The sequence below is a fragment of the Chelonia mydas genome, chromosome 11 (assembly GCF_015237465.2).
Source record: "Chelonia mydas isolate rCheMyd1 chromosome 11, rCheMyd1.pri.v2, whole genome shotgun sequence".
Classification (NCBI taxonomy): Eukaryota; Metazoa; Chordata; order Testudines; family Cheloniidae; genus Chelonia; species Chelonia mydas.
The window spans coordinates 39985070-40007107 of NC_051251.2; the positions used below are offsets into that span (position 1 = coordinate 39985070).

The window sequence follows — 22038 nt, forward strand, 5'->3', positions numbered from 1 at the left end:
GGTGGCCCTTAAGCATTTTCTTTCCCGAATTGCCCTTACTATTACCAGAGAAAATCCTCTTGCCTCAATTTTGTATTTCTGATCTCTATTCTGAATAGCAAAGCACTTACCATAAATATAAATGAAAGGGTAACCACCTTTCTGTATACAGTGCTATAAAATCCCTCCTGGCCAGAGGCAAAATCCTTTCACTTGCAAAGGATTAAGAAGCTAAGGTAACCTAGCTGGCACCTGACCCAAAATGACCAATGAGAGGACAAGATACTTTCAAATCTGGAGGGGGTGGGGGAACAAAGAGTCTGTCTGTGTGATGCTTTTGCTGGGAACAGATCAGGAATGCAGCCTCACAACTCCTGTTAGTTAGTAAGTAATCTAGCTAGAAATACCATTAGATTTCCTTTTGTTTAATGGCTGGTAAAATAAGCTGTGCTGAATGGAATGTATATTCCTGCTTTTGTGTCTTTTTGTAACTTAAGGTTTTGCCTAGAGGGATTCTCTGTGTTTTGAATCTGATTACCCTGTAAGGTATTTACCATCCTGATTTTACAGAGGTGATCCTTTTACCTTTTCTTTAACTAAAATTCTTCTTTTAAGAACCTGATTGATTTTTCATTGTTCTTAAGATCCAAGGGTTTGGGTCTGTGTTCATCTGTACAAATTGGTGAGGATTCTTATCAAGTTTTCCCCAGGAAAAGGGGTGTAGGGCTTGGGGGGATATTTTGGGGGAAGACTTCTCCAAGTGGTCTCTTTCCCTGGTCTTTGTGTAAGATGCTTGGTGGTGGCAACATACGGTTCAAGGACAAGGCAAAGTTTGTACCTTGGGGAAGTTTTTAACCTAAGCTGGTAAGAATAAACTTAGGGGGTCTTTCATGCAGGTCTCCACATCTGTACCCTAAAGTTCAGAGTGGGGAAGGAACCTTGACAGCACTCCACTCTGAGACGATGTTACAGACTCAGAGCATGCTGAGTAAGAATTTAGGATTTACCAAAAAAAAAAAAAAAAAGAGGTGCCCTGACAAAGAGCCAAGTGTATGTGGGTGTGGCTAGGCAGCATCACAGCTCTGAAGTAAAGGACTTCAATCAGCAGGTTGAAGATTGGCAACTAGTGAGCAGGTGCAAAATCATGCCCAGGCAAAGACCTGATGGCCAATAGTATAGTACAGTGGTTCTCAAACTTTTGTACTGGTGCCCCCTTTCACATAGCAAGCCCCTGAGTGTGACCCCCCTAATACATTAAAAATACTTCTTTATATATTTAACACCATTATAAATGCTGGAGGCAAAGCAAGGTTTGGGGTGGAGGCTGACAACTCACGACCCCCCCCCCCAATAACCTTGCAACCCCCTGAGGGCTCCTGCCCCCCAGTTTGAGAACCCCTGGTATAGTACTACTGAGCATGTGCAGTAAAGGGAAGGGTGAGAGAGAGAGGTCAGTCAGTTAGGTCTCTAGGGGGTCAGAGCCCACTCATACCAGTCACAACTGGTTTTAAAGGTCAGAGCTGTCAATCAGAATTCTGAGGTAATGGTCAAGGCTGAACATGAGTGTGGTAACTGTAGCTAAGAATAAAAAGCTATATCATAGGTGCTGACTCTGGGGCTGGAGCACCCACTGGCAGCCCCCCCATCAGATTCCTCCCCCACAGTCCCTCCCACCTGCCCCAGTGGGCCCCACCGGTCAGTACCTCCTCCTCCCTCCCAGCGCCTCCCATTTGCCACAAACAGCTGTTCGCTTCCTGTTATGCAGGAGCCTGGGGGAGGGGATGGAACTGTGTGGGAAGAGGTGGGGCATGGGTGGGGCCTGGAAGAAGGGGTGGAGTGGGGGCCGGGCCAGGGGTTGGCTTCCCCCCCCCCCTTTGAAAAGTTAGAGCCTGTGAGTTATATAAAGAAAGAGCTAGAACATTGCATAAAAGGCCACTTGCTAGTAAAGTGCATCGGAGAAGGGGAGGGCTGTGCAGAAGGATCTGGGAAGCTAGTAGGAGAAGCTAAAGACAAACTGATGCAGAGAGAGAGAAAAGAAAGCTGGAGTGGAGCAAAACTGATTGACCAGGAGCTGAACAACAGCAGTAGTGATTTGATTTTTTTTTAAAAGCAAGCAGCAATGGATTTATAGAGTAAGCTTTAACATTCTTTTAATTATAGTTTTGATATTAGTTTAGGGTTGTTTTATAGTATTTAATATGTGTGTGCTTGAGATGCGTATGTGCGTTTTACTTACTTAGGTACACTTTAAAGCAATTTAAGATCTCCTGTCAGTAATTTTGTTGCACTGGCACTGGCCACTTGCAACAAATTGCTTTGCTTAGTATCATTTGTACTATATGCTATTGTAGTTTAAGTGCCCTTTAACTTGCAATAAGGGATTGGTGTCTCAGGGATTTTGTGCATTGTTTAGGATTTTTAGGATACACTGTATTAGGGATTATTACTTTAATGAAAAGATAATACTTTTGTTTTGGAAAGATAACTGCCTATGTCAATTACTTTATCAGTAGGTTGTAGGTAGGTCCTTTAGAATGCTTCTTTAGCAACCCTGGGAATTCTTACCTCAGGAAGAACAGATTAAGGCAGATTAGTGTAGCAGTGCCCCAAAACTCATTTTATGGGGTAACATCACAAGGCACTTGAATTTATGATGCTTTGATTTACAGATGACCTGTGCTGGATGAAGAATGAGGGAAGCTGGCCAGAGTAAAGGTGACAGTCTCAGGCTGAAGCTGATCTCATTTATATCATAAATAAGCTTTGAAGTTCCTGCATCATGATTGGATGGGTGGCAAAGAAGAGGTTCTTTGCTTCTATCTTAACAGCCACAAAATCTCAATCAGTGGATTTGCTGTTCACAGTGAACAGCTTGGTTAATCTAAACTGCCTTGATTTGGTAATTGATATTCATCTCTTCTGTTGTGATGAATTTTCAGATTTTTTTGTATGTAAAACTGAGCAGATTGTCTCTGTTCCTTGACACAGACAGACATTTGAGAAGACCTAACATTGCCCTCTTCAATCTTCTTGGCTGAGTTTAGGCAGGTAATACTATCTGAGGTGTTTTATCCTATGTTTTGTCCTTTGGACAAGTGTCTTTCCTGGCTGGTGAAGAAATGGGGTCCATTGCTAGTGGAGACCATGAACCCTCCTATGGGAGGACTGGATGTTGGCTTTTCTTCAAGAAATAATTACTAGTCTTTGCTCAATACACCATTATTTGAGGAGATTAGACTGCTGCCATGCACTCTTGACAAGATAGACTATTGCATTGCAGTCTACATGGCACTACACCTTAAATCCGCTCAGAAAGTAAAGTAGAAATGCAGCTGCCAGCCTATTAAGCAGCTCCTCTTGGTAGGGGCATAGGACACCAATGCTCCAGGACCTACGCTGGCAGCCAGTTGGTTTCCTAGTGTATTTTAAATACAGCTTTTCAATTTTTTTTATTTTTTTGGGGGGGGAGGAAATTTAATGAATTTTTTTGGCTGTGTATTGGTATATAAAGAGGCCAACAATTCTCAAAGTCAAAATTTAGACAAATTGCACACACAAAAATCAACATTTTTTCATTAAAGTTTTCCCACATTTTTCAATCAGTTCTCATTGTAAGGTGTTGATCTTGACCTGGAGAATTGTAACTGGCTTGTAAACTCTCTGTTTGAGAGACCACCTTCTCCTTGTGTCCTGCTGCCAAAACTGAAATCCGTTAAGGTGCTTGAGCTGGAGTCAGACCCCTGAGCATGAAAACAGGGGGAGCTGCTGTCATGGGATTCTCTCCGCTTTGAAACTTGCCCAACCTTGGTCTGAAATAGTCTTTTGGAGGGAGGGGAATGAAAAGGACTATTATTGTTTTCAGACGGGGAAGATTTGTTGGCCTTGAGTTGTACTGTGGCTAGTTATTTTGGGCTTATGGATGGGAAGTACTAGCTGGCTTTATTTTTAATTTGCTTGCATTTTTAATGTTCACAAGGGTGCCTAGAGCTGAGGATAGGAGCTTTCTAAAGATGTTATAAATCTAAACAAATCAAAGAAAAATAATGTCCCTTTTGTCTTGGACGCATGCCTGTCACAGTTGAGCACTATTTCATAACAGCAGGCCAGCCTCTTTATGTGGGCCTTCTAGTATACATGGATTCTAGCTGAAAGAGAATTAAAGGAAAAGTTAACAGGAATGTGGGGTGTGTAAAGTGGTGTGGAGTGACTTTTAACAAAGGGTTATGTAGAAGGCTTTGTGGGAGACCAGCTGAGAGAACCCCATTGCATTTAGGGCTCATAACTTTATGAAATGAATTTGGATCTGAATAGAATCCTCAGACAACATGGCTTTGAACAAATAGAGTAAATAATAATAAAAACACTTAAGTGTTAATAATCTAACTGGCCACTGGATGTCACCACTGTTCCACACTAATGTATCAGGGCATTTATCCTGTAGTACAAAGCTTCACACTTAACTATCCGACACACACCCACCCTGGCCCATGATTTAAGGATTGAAATTTACTCTTTTGTGCACTGTATTGAGCTGCATGTGATATGCCTTTACTAACTGAGAAGATAGCTAGCTATGCCTGGGTTGAGGATTAAGTTCTGTAGTGACTGCTGCTTATAGAGGGAGGAAGGAAGAAATTTAGTGAGCCAACCAAAGCTCTTCTGTATTAGGAAGTTCAGTGAACCGTACAGAACAAAGTAGACAAGGTCTGAGGTTTTTACTAAGATTATTCATTTGTTGTGAATAGACAAAATATGATTGGAAGATCATACTGGAAAGAATCAATTTAAGTTTCCCTTGGATTTGACCAGGGCTGCTGTAGTTGGTTGGCTTGTGTTATGCTAGCTAAACTCCTGCTCCTCTTTATGCTGTTGAAAACTTGAGGCAGCTCCATTGATTTTTTTTTTTTTTTTAATGGCTTTCCTCTGGCATTAGTGAGAGCAGAACTTGAACTTGTATACTGGCAAATATCTTCTAATACAGACTAGCTAGACAGACCTACAAAGCTTAAGGCAGAGCTGAGAAGAGAACCTAAGTTTCCTGATCCAGTCCTCTGTTTTAACTATCCAGTTCCTTTAGCAGTCAGAAATGGAACTCAGGTTCTTTCTGCTGCAGATAATGAATAGGAATGGCTAATAAGAGAAGGTTTCTTATAGGATGTGCCATCTAAATAACAGATGGATCCCCAAAGTTATTTATAAATTATACATTATGGGCCAGACTGTGGTTGTCTCCACATGGATATGCAAGGGGAAGAGTAAGGAGCACAACGTGTTTGCTCAGTACTAGGACTGGGAGAGTGGAGCACAGCTAGTGACATTGCACTCCCCTAAAGGGGTCGGGCCATAGTCCCCTCCTATTGAGGGTCTTAAAAGTGTAGTGGTGACCCTTGCAATATGTGCTCCTGATACCTTGGAAGAACTCCAATGAGTCAGCCAACATAAACCTGAATATTTTTATTTTAAGCAAGTATGTATAAATCCAGCTGAGCTTAAGGTTAGCTGAAAGTTCTCATCACCTCTGAATATCTGTCTCTAAATGCTTAGGATCTGCTGGGTTAGACTACCTCAGCCCCCAGATGAGTGGTGTCTTCGTAGTTCCAGTGAAATCCTAGAGGTCAGGTACTGTGTATATGACAGAGGAGCACAGCGACTCTTGTAGAGCTGTCCTGCCCAGAAAGTCTTATTGGATTGACTCATCTGCCTAGCAAAAAAAGGGGTGGGTGAATAGCAATATGGTGATCATTCAGCTTGTTGGGAGAACTGCAAGAGGAGATTATTCTGTTCCTAGTAGGTCCTGGCTTTCTCTCTTTCCTCTAGGTGTATACCACTGTTTAATTATGCTTCTATGTCCTTACTGCAATTGCGCTTTTCTTATCAATTTGGGATCATCCATTGATAACAGCACAATGTTTATGGCACCCTGCAGCCTTGTTAACTCTACAGTTATCTAGCAACGGTATGTGTGTATATACATGATTTTCTAGCCTAGTTTAAATGGTACTGTAGACCAGATCTCTCTGAATCTGAGTAACAGTGAGTAGATTGTGAGCAACTTCGAAATTCATTAGCTGCTGCAGTCCATGGCTGGCTTTTCACTTGTTAGGAGTTTTTTTTTTTTTTTGCTTTTTGTTTTTAAAATCTGAATGCAAACTGACACTCAAATAGCTGCCTGTGTGCACAGCACTGAAAGAACATGTAGGGAGATAGACTCAGTCCTCCATGGAAAGAGCACAATCTCATATCTGTGTGACTGTACACGTTGGGTTATAACTGAAAGGTCTTGGTTAGAAACTCTACACTGGGGGGAGAGAGGCATTCTAGCTGTGGCTTCTCTTCCAACAAACAGTGTCTTCTGTGCACATTCATGTTGGGGTATATTTTGTGGCTGTAGTTTTCAAGGCTGGGTGTGGATTTTTATCAATAGATCCTATTCTAGCATCCCTCTTGGTATGCACAAGACTTCCATTGGGCCAAACTAATCTGGTTATAACTGCCTTTAAATTGAGTCTCCTTACACCAGTGATAGATTTGGCTCTTTTGGCTTCAGTAGTAGCTTTGCATGGAACAAAGAAACTCTGATGTGAGTTGCCATCTGGGCTCACAAAACCCACAGCTTTAGTTCTGACTCTTGTGATCATATACATGTCAAATCTCAGCTCAGATATAACATAAAAATAAGAGCTGTGAAAATATGCTGTGAGATGATCTCTTTGGTGAAACTGATCATGAGGGAGACAAGCTTTTTACTGTGTTCTTGGAGCTGAAGGGCCAGAATTCTAGCTCAGGCTCTTTAAATATTTGTGCAATGTATTAAATAATGGTGGAAGTGAATTATGGATCACAGGACAGTCAAATTCAGAACTGTAATATTTTAAGATCCTTGCAGTCCTCTCTGGCCAGTTCCTCAACTAGTGTATTTCTAGTATACTTGTATTGATTTGGTCAAAACTTCATAATAGATTTGGTGCTGGAAAAAGTAAACAAATGAAGAGGAGGCGGCCTGACTCTGGCAGTCTGAACTCGTGTCCTCCTTGCAGAACTGTAAGCTGTTCCTCTTGGGTAACGTGTGCTATCTCTTGGTTGAGGACTAAAAATGCTTATGAGCAAATGGTGCAGCGTGTTTTTTTTTTTTTTTGGTGTGTGTGTAATTTCATAAACCTTCCTGTCTCTCTTCACCCTGGGGGGAATTTGTGTGTGTATGAGAGAGAGAGAGAATTGCAACAATCATGTGCAGTTCCTGCAGTCCCTGGAGGGGAATCCCAGCCATTATATGGTTCTAGAACAGGGGGTCTCAAGCATGCGGCCCGCAGAGTTATTTCCCGCAGCCCGCCATAGCGCCCCTCATCCCGCAAGTGTGCTGCTCCTCCGCCTACCTCCCAGCGCTTCCCACCGCCAAACAGCTGGGACTTTCCAGGTGGGAGAGGGGAAGAGTGGGGATGCGGCATGCTCAGGGGAGGAAGAGGCGGGGCCGGGATGGGGATTTGGGGAAGGGGTGGGACTTCATGGAAGGGGTGGAGTGGGGCCGGGGGCAGAGGGGTGGGCTTTTGTATCTTTGTATTAAAAGGTGTCAGTGATGCGGACCTTGGGCCAATGTACTAGTCCTCACGTGGCCCTCATGGTGATTTGAGTTTGAGGCCCCTGGACTAGAACCTGTCACAGATGGTGCTATGTCCCCTCACAAGCTCCCTCCCCACCTGCAGAAGAGGCAATGTGCACTCTGGCTACAAGAGGGGAGGGGGCAGCTCAGTAGTGAGATGTAGCATGGTCTAGCTGTGAGACAGAGCAAGGGAGTTGTCCTGTCCTGATCCATCTTTAATATGTAGCTTTGGCCAAAGCATTCTACCTATGGTCTCCACTTCCCTAAACATAAAATAGAGCTACTGGTGAATATTCAGCAAGGGGTGATTAGCTGTGACTGCCAGTTAACACTTAACATAGTACACTCACAAATTCTAAGTTTTAGTATTAGTGAGCTGGGGGAAGAACCCTACAGACAGAATGGTATACTGGAGGGAGAGGAAGACCGTGGGAAAATCAAACCATATATTTTTGCCATATAGAAGACTTTCACTTCCTTACAATGAAAAGAGATGCTGCAGACTAACTAAATCTTACATTGCATTTATTTCAGAGTAGCAGCCGTGTTAGTCTGTATAAGCAAAAAGAAAAGGAGTACTAGTGGCACCTTAGAGACTAACAAATGTATTTGAGCATAAGCTTTCATGAGCTACAGCTCACTTCATCGGATGCATGCAGTGGAAAATACAGTGGGGAGATTTATATACATAGAGAACATGAAACAATGGGTGTTACCGTACACACTGTAACGAGAGTGATCAGGTAAGGTGAGCTATTACCAGCAGAAGAGTGGGGGGGGGGGGGAAACCTTTTGTAGTGATAATCAAGGTGGGCCATTTCCAGCAGTCGACAAGAACGTCTGAGGAACAGGGGCGGGGGGGAAGGAGGGGAATAAACATGGAGAAATAGTTTTACTTTGTGTAATGACCCATCCACTCCCAGTCTTTATTAAAGTCTAAGTTAATTGTATCCAGTTTGCAAATTAATTCCAATTCAGTCTCTCATTGGAGTCTGTTTTTGAAATTTTTTTGTTGAAGAATTGCAACTTTTAGGTCTGTAATCAAGTGACCAGAGAGATTGAAGTGTTCTCCGACTGGTTTTTGAATGTTATAACTCTTGATGTCTGATTTGTGTCCATTTATTCTTTTATGTAGAGACTGTCCAGTTTGGCCAATGTACATGGCAGAGGGGCATTGCTGGCACATGATGGCATATATCACATTGGTAGATGTGCAGGTGAACGAGGCTCTGATGGTGTGGCTGATGTGATTAGGCCCTATGATGGTGTCCCCTGAATAGATGTGGACACAGTTGGCAACGGGCTTTGTTGCAAGGATAGGTTCCTGAGTTAGTGGTTCTGTTGTGTGGTGTGTGGTTGCTCGTGAGTATTTGCTTCAGGTTGGGGGGCTGTCTGTAAGCAAGGTCTGGCCTGTCTCCCAAGATCTGTGAGAGTGATGGGTCGTCCTTCAGGATAGGTTGTAGATCTTTGATGATGCATTGGAGAGGTTTTAGTTGGGGGCTGAAGGTGATGGCTAGTGGCGTTCTGTTATTTTCTTTGTTGGGCCTGTCCTGTAGTAGGTAACTTATTGCATTTATTGAATATCATCTTTGTCATATGTCAGACCAGGCTGTGCCAGATTGGGCACTTTAAAAGTTTCGGAACCTCTCAGGGTTCTGGTCTCCTTGACTTGCTGTCAGGATTTTCAGTAGGGCTGGATATAACTTATTAGGATTGGATTCTTATCTATTAACTTGTAAAGATATCTGTCTGTAGGCTGAGAATGAAGCCATATCTACACTACAAACTTTGGTCAATGCAAGTTATGTTGGCATACAGCCGTCGAGTTTGTATATAGTCTGGGTGTGTGCATAGTTGGCTGATGGTGAGTTCACACAGCACTGACACAAAGAGTGCTTGTCACTGCAAAGTGCATGTATGAGTGTAGATATCCCAGTGTGACACATGCTGCTGTCCCGCGCTAAGTCTTTTGGGAAATGTTGGCAATGTGTTGTGGAATAGAAGTGACTTGTACAGGGATCTCTGGCAGCTAAGGGTCAAGTTCCCAATGTGCAACTTTCTCTGTCCCATAATTCCTTGCATATTCTATGATTTACTCATCTTTTTTTCTTTTTTTAAAAAAAAGTATATAAAAATAAATCTTGTATGGCACTTCTCAGTCTGTGTCATTTCTGACAGATGCATGGAGCCAGCAGAGCTCTGAACTATTCTCATGAATGCTGCAAACACAGGATTCTCCTGTATTTGCAGACCATTAGGAAGTACTGCAACAACTAAAGACATAATGATTTCTTGGACAGTTTACTGAGGGACATAGTGGAAAAACAATTCAGTATTGTTGGCATTCAGGGAGCAATTGCAGATTATGGAGTGCCATTTCTGGGCCTGAGAAATGAGCACCAGCTGGTGGGATTGTAATGCAGGTTTGGGATGATGAGCGGTGGCTGCAGAGTTTATGGATGCAAAAGGTCACATTTCTGGATTTGCTTGCTGATTTCACCCTGTCCCTCCAGTGCTGAGACAGTAGAATGAGACAGTGGAAAAGCAAATTGTGATGGCATTCTGGAAGCTTGCAACTCCAAATTGCTACCAGTCAGGGGGAAACTATTTTCCAATTCCAAAATACATAGAGGGGGGTGACTGGCATGCAACTGTGTAGGGCTCCTGCTTCTCTCTGCAATGTGCAGGACATGATGGATGTGATGCAGTGGGGTTCCCAAACTGTGTTGGGGTAATAGATGGCATGCCTATCCCTATTTTTGGCACCAGCCTACTTTGCTACAGAGTATATTAACAGACAGGGCTCTAGTTTTCTGTGGTTATACGAGTGTTGGTGGATCACCATGGACGGTTCACTAATACCAATGTACTCTGGTCAGGGAAAGTGCATGATGCTCATGTCTTTAAGGACACAGGCCTGTTCAGAAAGCTGCAAGTAGGGATGTTCTTTCCTGACTGGGGGATTGCCATTGTCGATGTTGAAACACCAAGAGTGATTCTGGGAAACCAGCCTACCCCTGGCTACCGTGGCTCATGAAACTGCACACTGGCCACAGCACCAAGGAAAGATTCAACTACTGTCTCAGCAGGACGATGCTTGCATGATCTCACGGAACATATCCTTCCTACTCCACCTCTTTTTCTCATCAGACTCAGGTGTTCTGTGGATGTGGAGGGGCCATCCCTCAAGGCCACAATGGAAGAAGCTGCTAATAATATATATTTAAAAAAAAAAAAGACAGAAGTACCACTGGGTTAACAGTCATAATGAAAAGAGAAAGAAAAGATTAAAAGTATTTATGGGCATGAGTCCTGGTCTACACTAACAGTTGGCCGAATTTAGCAGCGTTAAATCGATTTAACCCTGCACCCGTCCACACGACGAAGCTCTTTTTTTTGACTTAAAGAGCTCTTAAAATCCATTTCCTTACTCCACCCCGACAAGGGGATTAGTGCTGAAATCGGCCTTGCTGGGTCAAATATGGGGTACTGTGGACGCAATTAGATGGTATTGGCCTCCGGGAGCTATCCCAGAGTGCTCCATTGTGACCGCTTTGGACAGCACTCTCAACTCAGAGGCACTGGCCAGGTAGACAGGAAAAGGCCCGCGAACTTTTGAATCTCATTTCCTGTTTGGCCAGCGTGGCAAGCTGCAGGTGACCATGCAGAGCTCATCAGCAGAGGTGACCATGATGGAGTCCCAGAATCGCAAAAGAGCTCCAGCATAGACCGAACGCGAGATCCAGGATCTGATTGCTGTATGGGGAGAGGAATCCATGCTATTAGAACTATGTTCCAGTTTTCAAAATGCCAAAATATTTGTCAAAATCTCCCAGGGCATGAAGGACATAACAAGGGACCCAAAGCAGTGGCATGTGAAACTTAAGGAGCTGAGGCAAGCCTACCAGAAAACCACAGAGACAAACGGCTGCTCCAGGTCAGAGCCCCAAACATGCCGCTTCTATGATGAGCTGCATGCCATTTTAGGGGGTTCAGCCACCACTACCTGAGCCGTGTTGTTTGACTCCTTCAGTGGAGATGGAGGCAACACGGAAGCAGGTTTTGGGGACGAGGAAGATAGCTCACAGCAAGCATGTGGAGAAACCAGTTTTCCCCGACAGCCAGGAACTGTTTCTCATGCTGGACCTGGAGCCAGTACCCCCCGAACCCTCCCAAGGCTGCTTCCCAGACCCACCAGGCAGAGAAGAGACCTCTGGTGAGTGTACATTTTAAAATAGTATACATGGTTTAAAAGCAAGCATGTTTAATGATTAATTTGCCCTGGCATTCACGGCTCTCCTGGATGTATTCCCAAAGCCTTTGCAAAAGGTTTCTGGGGAGGGCAGCCTTATTCCGTCCACCATGGTAGGACACTTTACCACTCCAGGCCAGTAGCATGTACTCGGGAATCATTGTAGAACAAAGCATTGCAGTGTATGTTTGCTGGCGTTCAAACAACATCCGTTCTTTATCTCTCTGTGTTATCCTCAGGAGAGTGATATCATTCATGGTCACCTGGTTGAAATAGGGTGCTTTTCTTAAGGGGACATTCAGAGGTGCCCATTCCTGCTGGGCTGTTTGCCTGTGGCTGAACAGAAATGTTCCCCGCTGTTAGCCAGGGGGAGGGGTGAGGGGCTAGCCACGCGGTGGGGGAGGCAAAATGCGACCTTGGAATGAAAGCACATGTGCTATGTATGTAATGTTAACAGCAAGGTTTACCCTGAAAGAGTGTACCCAATGCTCTATAAAAATGTGTCGTCTTAAATACCATTGTCCCTTTTTTTCTCTCCACCAGCTGCATGTGTTTCAAGGATCACAGGATCTTCTCCTTCCCAGAGGCTAGTGAAGATTAGAAGGTGAAAAAAACACACTCACGATGAAATGTTCTCCCACACTGACAGAGCACAGATGAATGTGTGGAGGCAGACAATGTCAGAGTACAGGAAAGCACAAAATGACTGGGAGGAGAGGTGGTGGGCTGAAGAGAGGGCTGAAGCTGAAAGGTGGCGGCAGCATGATGAGAGGAGGCAGGATTCAATGCTGAGGCTGCTGGAGGATCAAACTAATATGCTCCAGAATATGGTTGAGTTGCAGGAAAGGCAGTTGGAACACAGACCACCGCTACAGCCCCTGTGTAACCAACTGCCCTCCTCCCCAAGTTCCTTAGCTTCCACACCCAAATGCCCAAGAACGTGGTGGGGGGGCCTCCGGCCACCCAGCCACTCCACCCCAGAGGATTGCTCAAGCAACAGAAGGCTGGCATTCAATAAGTCTTGAAGTGCTGTGTGGCCTTGTCCTTCCCTCCTCCGCCACCCCTCCTGGTGCTTCTCTCCTCCACCACCCCTCCTGGGCTACCTTGGCGGTTATCCCCCTATTTGTGTGATGAATTAGTAAAGAATGCATGAATGTGATGCAACAATGACTTTATTGCCTCTGCAAGCAATGATTGAAGGGAGGAGGGGAGGGTGGTTAGCTTACAGGGAAATAGAGTGAACCAAGGGGCAGGAGGTTTCATCAAGGAGAAACAAACCGAACTCTCACACTGTAGCCTGGGCAGTCAGGAAACTGGTTTTCAAAGCTTCTCTGATGTGCACCGCACCCTCCTGTGCTCTTCTAACTGCCCTGGTGTCTGGCTGCACGTAACCAGCAGCCAGGCGATTTGCCTCAACCTCCCACCCTGCCATAAACTTCTCCTCCTTACTCTCACTGATATTGTGGAGCGCACAGCAAGCAGTAATAACAGTGGGAATCTTGGTTTCGCTGAGGTCTAAGCGAGTCAGTAAACTGCACCAGCATGCTTTTAAACGTCCAAATACACATTCTACCATCATTCTGCACTTGCTCAGCCTGTAGTTGAACAGCTCCTGATTACTGTCCAGGCTGCCTGTGTATGGCTTCATGAGCCATGGCATTAAGGGGTAGGTTGCGTCCCCAAGGATAACTATAGGCATTTCAACATCCCCAACGGTTATTTTCTGGTCTGGGAATAAAGTCCCTTCCTGCAGCTTTTGAAACAGACCAGAGTTCCTGAAGATGCGAGCATCATGTACCTTTCCCGGCCATCCCACATTGATGTTGGTGAAACATCCCTTGTGATCCACCAGTGCTTGCAGCACTATTGAAAAGTACCCCTTGCGGTTTATGTACTCGCTGACTTGGTGCTCTGGTGCCAAGATAGGGATATGGGTTCTGTCGATGGCCCCACCACAGTTAGGGAATCCCATTGCAGCAAAGCCATCCACTATGACCTGCACATTTCCCAGGGTCACTACCCTGGATATCAGCAGATCTTTGATTGCGTTGGCTACTTGCATCACAGCAGCCCCCACAGTAGATTTGCCCACTCCAAATTGATTCCCGACTGACTGGTAGCTGTCTGGCATTTGCAAGCTTCCACAGGGCTATTGCCACTCACTCCTCAACTGTGAGGGCTGCTCTCATCTTGGTAGTCATGCGCTTCAGGTCAGGGGAAAGCCAGTCACAAAATTCCATGAAAGTGCCCTTATGCATAACCTACCCCATTAGCACCATGATGCCCACATTGCCAGGGCCTGTGCTTTGAGAGAAGTCTGTGTCCATGTCCTCATCACTCTCGTCACCGCGCTGACGTCGCCTACGCGCCTAGTTTCGCTTCGCCAGGTTCTGGTGCTGCATATACTGCTGGACAATGCGCGTGGTGTTTAATGTGCTCCTAATTGCCAAAATGATCTGAGCGGGCTCCATGCTTGCCATGGTATGGCATCTGCACAGGAAAAAAAGCACGGAATGATTATCTGCCGTTGCTCTGACGCAGGGAGGGGCGACTGACAACATGGCTTACAGGGTTGGCTTACAGGGAATTAAAATCAACAAAGGGGGTGGCTTTACATCAAGGAGAAACAAAAACAACTGTTACACAGAATGGCCCCCTCAAGGATTGAACTCAAAACCCTGGTTTTAGCAGGCCAATGCTCAACCCACTAAGCTATCTCTCCCTCTGGTATTTCAGGCAGGACTGAATCTCTGTTAAAGGTTTCAAGGTACCTCTGACAGACCTCACCAAAACGACTATTGGCCGTTGATTTCATGGAGGGAGGGAGGGAGCAAATGAATACAAAACAAATCTGGTCTATTTCTTGTTTTGATCCACTCCATCTATCTTTATACATCTTTGGCTGGCAGCAGATGGTGCAGTAGGACTGCTAGCCATCCTCATCTCTTGCCTGCTCACCATAAGATGGTACAATAGGACTGCCTGCAGGACTAAAGAGAATGATCTGGTCGAGTCACTCCTAATTTAGTCCCTGCACCCATGTCTGCCCAGGTGCTCCTAACTGACTTTACAGAGGCGGCCAGGAGTATCTCGGACACGATGAGGATGGTTTTCAGGCCTATTGCATCATCTGTTGCCACAAGGCAATGGGTTGCTGCTGCTGTGTAGCAATGTAGTACCGCGTCTGCCAGCACCCAGGAGCCATCGGGTGACAGTGAGCTGAGTGGACTCCATGCTTGCCATGGTATGGTGTCTGCACAGGTAACTCAGGAAAAAAGGCGCAAAACGATTGTCTGCCGTTGCTTTCATGGAGGGAGGGAGGTCCTGATGACATGTACCCAGAATCACCCCCAACAATGTTTTTTGCCCCATCAGGCACTGGGATCTCAACCCAGAATTCCAATGGGCGGCGGAGACTGCGGGAACTGTGGGATAGCTACCCACAGTGCAACACTCTGGAAGTTGACGCTAGCCTTGGTACTGTGGAACACTCCGAGTTAATGCACTTAGACACACACAATCAACTATATAAAAACGATTTCTAAAAAACCGACTTCTATAAATTCGACCTAATTTTGTAGTGTAGATATACCCTAAGGGAAAGGAGTTTTGAATAAGACAACTTGACACTTTAGAGTATGTGTGCATGGCACTGCTCTCCAGTCCCCGCCATGGTGAGTATGGCCCCCCCATGGGTAAGAAGGGGAAGGACTTTCACTTGCAGGAAGCATAAAAGTTCAGCCCCTAGTCCCTGGGTATAAGTACAGGGCAAAGACACTGAATATCAGTACTGTGTTTTCCATTATTACTGGTGGCTGTAGGTGATTTCTCACTCCTGAGGGTAGAAAAGGCAAGAGAGCACAGCTGCTCTTGATGTCCCAAAGCTGTGCAGCCCATTTGCCACTCGCCTGTTTACTGCGATGGTGCCAGCTGAACTCATTGTGCAGTGGCCTGGGAAAGTGTCCTACCATGGAGGAAGAAATAAGACAGCCCTCCCTAGAAATCTTTGGGAGACTATTGCAGAGTATCTCCATGAAAGTTTCATCAAGGTCTCCGGAGGATAAAAGGGACATCCGATTCACATAAACCGAGTGGTCCACACATCCCCACTGCCTAACCCAATGGGGAGTGAAAAGCAGATGCCAACTCTACCTCTCTTTTTGTACTGCTGCCTCTTCTCATAGGAGTAAAACAATGAAAGTCAATACTGTGTTTTGTTAATGTGGGGATGGGCTGGATGCCATCTTTAAATTTAAACATTGCAAGCCAAAATACATGCACACGCTTTTCCAAGGTCCCTTTCCCTTCATTGTGCTCAGCTGGCGGAACTGGCTAGACTGTAGCAGAGTCTCGAACAGAGTCACCCTGCTGAGTCTCCCCCTCCTTCTCTTCCACCTTGCTGTTCACAGCAGGGATCTCTGCCTTAGGTTCCTCCAAGGTATCCATGGTGCTCTATGCGGGTGCTGGTGGGGTCTCTGCCCTGTATGGTGTGCAGCTTGTTGTAAAAGCAGCAGGTCTGTAACTCAGCATCAGATCGATTGTTGGCTTCCCTAGGCTTGTGGTATGCCTTGCAAAGGTTCTTTGTTTTCATATATCCTTGCTGCTGATCGCTGTCCTGTCCCTTTGTCTGCACCCCTCATGCAATTTGTTCCTACGTATCAGGATTTGTACAGCTGGTCCATAACTATGCCTGCACAACCTCCTCTTCCCACAGGCCCAGGAGATCCAATACATCTACTGCATTGCGTCAGCATGGTCGGCTGGGCAGTTGCAAGCAACAAGAGAGCTGCTAGGTGTGCTTGCCAAGGTGGGCAATCAAGCAAAGGCATTTCAAAAACACACATAATTTCTTAAAGTGTTGTGTCGCTGATAGTCGCCCTGATTCCTGTGCAGTGGTTTATAACTGTGACCAGAGCTGCCCCATTTCCTGCAACAGTGGCACGGTGGGACCCCTGCTTGGAGGACTGTAAGGGTTGACACAAAATCATGCAGTGTCTAAACTTGCACTGTGTTGACCTCAGTAGGTTAACCATGGCTCTGTGCCATTCAGGGAGGTGGTTTTACTGCACTGCTAAAATGGGTGCTTATATTGGCCATAAACAAATTTGAGTGTAGATAGTTGGGCAATAGGTTGAGGCTAGGTAACTTACTTCAACCTAACTTTGTACTGTCGATTAGGCCTGAGGTTGCCTTAATTTCTGGCTTGAATTACCTATAGTTCAGACTCCTTAGCAGTGGCACTGTGTATTTAGCCTAGGTTCTACAATAATCATGTTGGTAAAAGGTGCTCTTAAAGAGTCATTCAACTTCACTGTATTTAGTCCTCATTGCGGAAATCAATGCTGGTAATATCTTGAATGGATAGCAGAGTAAACACACAAGCTATTGTGTATCTGTCCTGTCTATCTGTTACAAAACTAGCAGTTATTTAAGCATATCATTGGAGTCAAACAAATTGGAACTTCCTGTTTCAGGTGATGTATTTGACATCAAGCAGTTTTCTTGCCTCATCTCACTCATTCTCCTACTACTGTTGACAGAGGCTAGACTGACACATCTGACATGCTATCTTTAACGTAAGTCCCATGTTTCAAGTCCATTAAAGCAGTCAGTCAGTGATGCATAGTCTCCTTCAGACAGCATATTCTATCAATATTATAGCCTGGTAGCATCAAGGAGGAATTAAGGTTCTATCCCATTCATGAATGTTTTGTAAACTTGTATGTATATATTTTTAAAGGCTTTATGGGGTTAGACCAAGAACTCGGAGCTAGGAGACTGTAGTTCAAGTTCCAGCTGTGATGCAGACTTCTGTGGGATCCTGGGTAATTCCTTTGCACTAAAACTTTCAAAAGTGGCCACTCTTCTTCGGTGGTCAGCTTGAGACACATTAGATCTGTTTTTCCTGAAATGCTGAAAAGTCAGAACTGCAACTGAAGTCCAGTGGAAGCAGTGGACACACACCTTTGTCAGCTAGGCCCAAGTTGTCATTCTTGAGAATATTGAGGCATTCAAAATCCAGTGATCACTTGTGGAAACTTAGACTATTATCTTTTTGATCTGCAGATTTTTTTTTTTTTGTGGCGGAGGGGAAAGGAGGATATTTTCCGAACCTCATAGGGTTCTTTTGAAGCTTAATTAACACATGTAAAGTGCTTGGAGATTCACAGATGTGCTTTCATATTGGAAGTTCTTTGGGGGCAGGATCTGTCACCTTTTTCTGACTAAAAATTCCCTAACAAACTGTGCGAGGTCCTAGTCACAAATATCTAATGTATTGGAAGTAAAAGAATAGTAATTTAGTCTCTTGAGGAGACAGTTGGGAAAGCATTTGGGAAAACTGATCTAAACTGTGTGCTCAGATTTCCCATTTATGTATAGAATGGGTAACTATGGTGAGTATCCGTTCATGGGCACAGGTGTGAGACTTGCACAGGTGGTTTTGATGACCAGTTCTGGAAGCTTGTCCTCTCTCTGTGGAGGGGTGGGAGTTAGGGAAGTGAAAAGAGAAGAGTATACACTGAGAACTGGGTGCAAATCCTCTTCTGCAATGAACTGCGGTGATATTCTGGGATCCTTAATGCCTTTAGCTGAATGTTAGTGAAAATAGTCACCCTTAGAGGAGGTGGTAAGAATTCAATAGTCTTAGTGGAAAACTTTCAGTTGTCACAATTGTTTTCCTCAACACACGTTGGATATAGTTGAAAAGTCCAATTTCCCTGTAGAGCATACAAAGGAGATTCCCTGAAGGACCTCAGGGTTCATAAATAAAGTGAACTATACAGTACCATGAACTTCAGGTTTGTTTGTGTGTGTGAGGGGTTTAAAAAAAAAAAAGAGTATGTGCTACAACACACGTGTGGCTTAGTTTGCCTCCAGTTACACACCCACTGAAGGGGGTGTGTGTGTGTGTGTAATTTCATCTGTAGCCAATATGTGTGCATCAGAGTAATAACAATACAGTAGACTGGTATTAACACACTTTTTACAAGTGAAAAACAATGTCTGAGCTTTTACTTAGGTGAAAGCTTTCCTCCTAAAAGCAGGTTTTATTTTCCAAATACACCTAGTGGATGCTTCCATATCATCCTCCAGAGCAGTAGTTCTCAAACTTTTTTTTTCCCCGTGGACCACTTGCAAATTGCTGAAGGTCTCGGCAGACCACTTACTGATCTTTCCAAATGTTGTTTGTACCATTAGCTAACTATTGTAAAGCACTTTGGATAAAAAGCACTATATTTATAAAAAAACCTTAAATTTTTTTGTTCTACAAATAGCACACAACTCATATTTTTGTTTAATCCAGTAGTTTTACCTTTCTAATGCGATAAATGTGCCCTTTCTCCCGCCGTGGCAGCTGTGGCTAGGAAGGAGGGGGGGTCTCTTTCCCCAGCTCAAGAGCTGCAGGTGCTGGGGAGTTGCCTCTTTCTTTCTCTGGCCGTTGCAGCCCTGCACATCCCAAATTGCCCCTGCTGCCCCCTCTCTCCCCCTCCCCCCCGAGGCCACTACCTCATCTTACATGTACATCTTCTCCACGGTCCAGGCAGGTGTGGCTCCATTAATTAGGTGGGTGGCCCTTCATTCTGTCGGGTGCGGTCGTCCAGGCGCGCACCTTTGAGGGAACTATCTGCGGACCACCTGAATAGAGCTCGCGGACCACTGGTAGTCTGCGGACCACAGTTTGAGAACCTCTGTTCCTAAACTGTGGGCCACGGCCCAAATGTGGGCCATGAAGCAGTCCTGGGTAGTCCACCATGGGCAGAGTTTGGGGGGAAGGGGTGTTGCTGGTGGAGTGACGGCTGGTGGTGGCCACTGCCCAGGGCTAGGGGAGCCCAGCACCCCTGGCAGGCAGCAGAGGGTGAAGTGGAGCAACTGGGCTGTAGTCAGAGGGTGCGGAGAAGGGGCTGGCCCTGAGAGGCAGCAGCTCCCATGGTGGCTGGACGAGGCTGGTCCATTTGTGGCCATTTCCGCTGTGAGACACCGCGCCCTGTGATCCATGGCTGTTGGGCCCCCTGGAGTATCGGCCTTGCAACCCCCCCACCCCCCATCAGGGACTGGGGTTGGGCAGTGCCACCTTATTTCTGCCTGGACAACGCTGTGATCGGGACTGTTAGGTGATGTGCCAAGCACCTGCCTCTGTCCGGCACTGGTAGCCCCTGAGTTCCTCCCTCATTCCCAGGCAGGGGTGCCTGTGAGGCGTGGCTGGGTGGGTTATTGGGGCAGGGCTGCCAAGTGACAAGCTCAAGGCACTCACCAAGCTGCTAAGTGGAGGGTGTTGGCAGGGGCTGGCTGTGGCACCTGCCTGGCCCCTTCGCCCTCTCGCTGGTCCTGGTCCCTGCTGAGATAAGGGGACACACGTGCTTGGAGCTGCCCATCTCCCTGATGGATGCTTGTTAACAGTGAGCCACAGTGCCTACTGCAGCTGCACAGGTGGGCCTCGGGGGGGAGGGAGGGTTTGGGACCCCCTGTTCCAGAGTCCTGGAGCCTGACAATGCCTCTTGCCTACAGCCATCACTGTTATGTTGGTCTGATTAACGTATGGTTTCAGAGTAGCAACCGTGTTAGTCTGTATCCGCAAAAAGAAAAGGAGTACTTGTGGCACTTTTGAGACTAACAAATTTATTTGAGCATAAGCTTTCATGAGCTACAGCTCACTTCATCGGATGCATATAGCTGAAAATGCAGTGGGGAGATTTTCTATACACACGGAACATGAAAGAATGGGTGTTACCATACACACTGTAACAAGAGTGATCAGGTAAGGTGAGCTATTACCAGCGGGGGCGTGGGGGAACCTTTGTAGTGATAATCAAGGTGGGCCATTTCCAGCAGTTGACAAGAACATGTGAGGAACAGTAGGGGGGAGGGAAATAAACATGCGGAAATAGTTTTACTTTGTGTAATGACCCATCCACTCCCAGTCTTTATTCAAGCCTAAGTTAATTGTATCCAGTTTGCAAATTAATTCCAATTCAGCAGTCTCTCGTTGGAGTCTGCTTTTGAAGTTTTTTTGTTGTTGAAGAATTGCCACTTTTTAGGTCTGTAATCGAGTGACCAAAGAGATTGAAGTGTTCTCCGACTGGTTTTTGAATGTTATGATTCTTGACGTCTGATTTGTGTCCATTTATTCTTTTACGTAGAGACTGTCCAGTTTGACCAATTTACATGGCAGAGGGGCATTGCTGGCACATGATGGCATATATCACATTGGTAGATGTGCAGGTGAACGAGGCTCTGATGGTGTGGCTGATGTGATTAGGCCCTATGATGGTGTCCCCTGAATAGGTATGTGGACACAGTTGGCAATGGGCTTTGTTGCAAGGATAGGTTCCTGGGTTAGTGGTTTTGGTATGTGTTGTGTGGTTGCTGGTGAGTATTTGCTTCAGGTTGGGGGGCTGTCTGTAAGCAAGGACTGGCCTGTTTCCCAAGATCTGGGAGAGTGATGGGTCGTCCTTCAGGATAGGTTGTAGATCCTTGATGATGCGTTGGAGAGGTTTTAGTTGGGGGCTGAAGGTGACGGCTAGTGGCGTTCTGTTACTTTCTTTGTTGAGCCTGTCCTGTAGTAGGCGACTTCTGGGTACTCTTCTGGCTCTGTCAATCTGTTTCTTCACTTCAGCAGGTGGGTATTGTAGTTGTTAATGTATGTATTTCTAAATGTGTCCACTTGGTTGCACTATAGCTTTATAAATGTTACCCCAAAAAAGTTAAAGCTTTCTCGTTCTGATTTTGTTTACTGGTTTAGTACTTCTGCTTTGTTGGGGGTGTGGGTGACAAACTTTATCAGGGGTCAGACTCTGGTTGTTCCCAGAGCTCAGGCCCAGTACTTCTATGAGATACTGAGGCTGTAGAAGAGCATCCTGAGTATGGAATGTAAATCAACAGATGTAGCAACCCACGCAGTGTTAGCATTCCTAGGTCCACCATATCCTACAAGAGTATAAAACAAAAAACCTAGAGCAGAGTTTACCTAGGCTGGGGATGTCACAGTGATGCACATCTAATTCTATTGGCCCTAATATCCAGAGTATGGGAAGATGGCCTGTTGCATGTAAATCTAGGTGAAATACACATTTCAATACTGCACTCTGAACATATGCAGGTCAAAAGTGTAGGGAAGCCTGCCATGATTTCTTTTATATCCTGTAATGGGATGCTAACCAGTTGGGGGAAGAAGAGGATAACCTTTCTTGGTTGACAGTAATTGCTAATG

The 22038-nt window shown here is 45.4% G+C and overlaps 1 long non-coding RNA gene across 1 annotated transcript; it reads left to right on the forward strand.

Moving 5' to 3' along the window:
• Positions 1 to 1604: 1604 nt before the first annotated feature.
• On the forward strand, positions 1605 to 4559 carry LOC122462415. The gene is made up of 2 exons (XR_006284946.1): positions 1605 to 2111; positions 2649 to 4559. It is a non-coding gene; the product is annotated as an uncharacterized LOC122462415 (long non-coding RNA).
• Positions 4560 to 22038: the final 17479 nt, after the last annotated feature.